This window comes from Atta colombica, unplaced genomic scaffold (genome assembly GCF_001594045.1).
Source record: "Atta colombica isolate Treedump-2 unplaced genomic scaffold, Acol1.0 scaffold32, whole genome shotgun sequence".
NCBI classification, from domain to species: domain Eukaryota; kingdom Metazoa; phylum Arthropoda; class Insecta; order Hymenoptera; family Formicidae; genus Atta; species Atta colombica.
In genome coordinates this window covers 313,924-317,240 of record NW_017259426.1, presented here as the reverse complement: position 1 = coordinate 317,240, position 3,317 = coordinate 313,924, and the positions used below count along the sequence as shown (strand labels likewise).

Below are 3,317 nucleotides of genomic sequence, written 5' to 3'. Positions count from 1 at the left end.
TATATATATATACATTAAATTTTAGTCGTAGATCTGATTGGAGCTATTTATATGAGTATATTTATCTTTTTCTTTCTCTTTGAAAATCAACATGCGAATTATTTTTTGATGTTTCTAATATTCTTGTAAAAGTTTGATGAATACGCTTGGCTGGGCGTTTTCTGTATCGTGACCCCGGCTTTTGTGACGCACGAGACCTTCTTCAATGTGCTCCTTATTTATTGCCGACCTTGTTATTTATTGTTAGTGCCACATAGGCCGAGAAAGTTTCTCTTAGGATCTATGGTTTTCCGATCGTGTGCAGACTTTAACCCTTCATAGTTCACACATAGCGCATAACATTTTTTAGGATTGTTCATCTAAATTCTAAATGATGATCAAAATTTTGCATTCGAAAAAAATTAAAATTTTTTTTTTTAACTTAGAATTTTTTTAAAATTAGAATTTAATAAATTTAAGCCATCCTTAAGTTGATGTTATTTTGTGCTTTCTCGTTTACGAATAATAATTATTTTATTGCAACAAAATTGCAGAGTATTACTTATGCGTTATTATATAAAAATAACAAAATTTCTTCTTAAAGTAATTATGAATTTTATTTTCTAAAAATGCAACGTCATATTTGTATTATTCTATCTTTGTCATTCATTAGACGTAAAACAAGAATAGAAAAACACAAATAGTTATCCCAATAACCCTAAATGCATTCAGAGAAATAAATGATAATTAAATAATTCTAAAAAAGTAGCTATTTAAGCTATTTTTATATATTGTATTTTAATTTATACAATATTTTTATTACAATATTTTATTTTAAATTTGCATTTTTTGCTGCATCATTATTTCTGGCATTATGAAATTAAATCAATTAAAAAATCAAGAAAAAATTCATTTCCTACAATACTTTATTTTCTATCCATCATCTAATATTACAACTCTTATAATTATATAAAAAATTGAGATATCGTTTTTATTTAAATAATTATAGTTTATACACAAAAGATACAACAAGGAGATTAGTAGGCTCAATTAAATAATTTAATAACACATAGTGTAAGGGAGAGTTTGAAAGTATTTTGTATTTCTCTTACGATCATCCCAAGCGAAGGTTCTTCCTTATCGACGCAAAATTTCATCCCCGAAATCTCTCGCGTCATTGTTTCAAGATAGACACCGGTATCGCAACGCTTCATTCGAGCTTTTGAAGAAGTGCACTCCGGTAGGGAAGTACTCCCGGCAACACGGGGTAATTCATAGTTCCGGCAATATCCGCCAGAGCGGCGATTGTGCTGCCTCCACCACCCTATTCGTGCACGCTTTTCATCGCCTCTTCGGCAACTCTTCTCATGCTTGTGACTTGACGTCCACGGACATTTTTTTGGCCTATCTCATGCCTGTTCTGATCTATTACCTGTCTGGTGACTAGATCTTATATTGACTTCTTTGAGAAAAGAGAGCGGGCCCTTCCTCGTGGAAAAGCTTACTTTGATTTCAACACCCTTCATCGTTGCTTATTTATTCTCCATATTTCGCGAAAGATTTTAATTTGATATTTCGCATTCAAGGATAAGATCTGATAACTTCGTCATGAAATGTGTCTTCCTTAGCCTGGCAAGAAGCGTACCAAACTCGTCCAGCGAATCCAAGCTTGAATTCCTTCGGATCTGGCAATCTTATTGATTGTCTTACTTCTCCTACCGTGACATGCTCTCTCTCTCTTTCTCTCTCTCTCTCTCTCTCTCTCTCTCTCTCTCTCTCTTTCTCTCTCTCTCTGCTTTTGCCTCTCTATTTCTCATTCCTTTTCATCCCCTTCTACAATCCTCTGTCGTAAACTGATCTTTTCTATTTGCCCCCTCCCCCCCTCTTTCTCTCTCTCTCTCTCTCTCTCTCTCTCTCTCTCTCTTTTATCATCACACTACATTGATGGCGAGCTATCGTCGACGACTATAACGACCAGCGACTTACGTCCAGTTTCCATTCTTCCTCACGAAAAAAGCCGTGAGGAATTGCCTATACGTGACGTGTGGAGAGAGGAAGAATTGGAAAGAAGGGATGAAGATAAAGAGAGATGACGGGGATTGAAAAAGGAAACGATGAACGAGGGATTGCGAGAAGGTGGTTGGACACAACCCCCCGAACAGCCGACATTCTATTTAAAGTCGCGCGGGGTGGTAGCAGAGCTAGCTAGAGAGTTTGCTAGCTAGTTGACTGGTAATTTACGAGCTTTTACCAAAAAGTTGGACACCTCGGGGATGGCTCCACACTTTGACACGTGACCCACTTTTATTGGGTTACGTAATTGATCGCCCTGCGCCTGCTTCGTGTTAGCGCGACCTCCCTTCTCCTCTCCGCCCTTTTGTCCCCTTGTAATCCCGGCCCTTCCTCTTCCTGTTCTTGCGCGATTCTTCCACAACCGTTTTCGCCAACCCCTCAAAAAACGCAAAAATATCCTTGCTATCTGTAATCGTTGAAGGCTAATGTATGAATCATACATCACTATTTCAGAAATGCTAAAAGAAAATAAGTATTAAGAATTATAAATGAGGAAAAATGAAGTGAAATCTTTAAAGAAATTATGATTCGTATTCATACCTCACTTTTATTGATAAATGAGCGCATTTGGCGTAGAGTTTACATGCATTATAGAATCTCCGCAGAAATAAATTTATTGCGCATTTGTCGATAAAAGTGAGGTATGAATATAAAGCTATGTTTACGTTTAAATATGTTTTTCATTACAGCACTGATATCTACGTTGATATTATTTTATTATTTCACTTGACTTATTCTCAGACCTTTACTTGTTTATTTATAATCTTATATTGCATTATATAGGTGTATGCATAATAATCTATTTTAATTTTTCGTTAAATAATTTTGACGTAACTATCATTTAATAATTCAATTCTAATATTTCAATTTTTATAGTCATGAAGGATTATCAGCAATTACCGATCGTTACACTTTCAATTATGAAAATCTAATAAATCATCGATGACTATCATATATTTAATAATCAGTAGGTTATCTGTATAATGGATTTTATTAATTTTCTATAATATCTATTTTCAAAGAGAATATAAAATTATAATAAATGAAGAAAAACATATTTAAACATAAACATAGCTTTATATATAAAATTACATGTAATTTATTTAAAAGTAATACTTGTTGAAAATTCATTCATTCTTTTAGGAGTATTGGAAACAGTTAAATCTTTGAGATTATTGAATTAGATAGAAATTGAATTAAATTCTTTAAAGTATTTTTATTATTCTATTAATAAAAAATTATATACTATATTATAAACAACTACA

General features: G+C 33.3%; 1 protein-coding gene across 3 annotated transcripts in view; it reads left to right on the top strand.

Moving 5' to 3' along the window:
* LOC108690402 (calmodulin-binding transcription activator 2-like) overlaps window positions 1-3,317 on the top strand; it is a 56,394-nt gene that overhangs the window by 14,020 nt on the left and 39,057 nt on the right. The window lies entirely within an intron of this gene.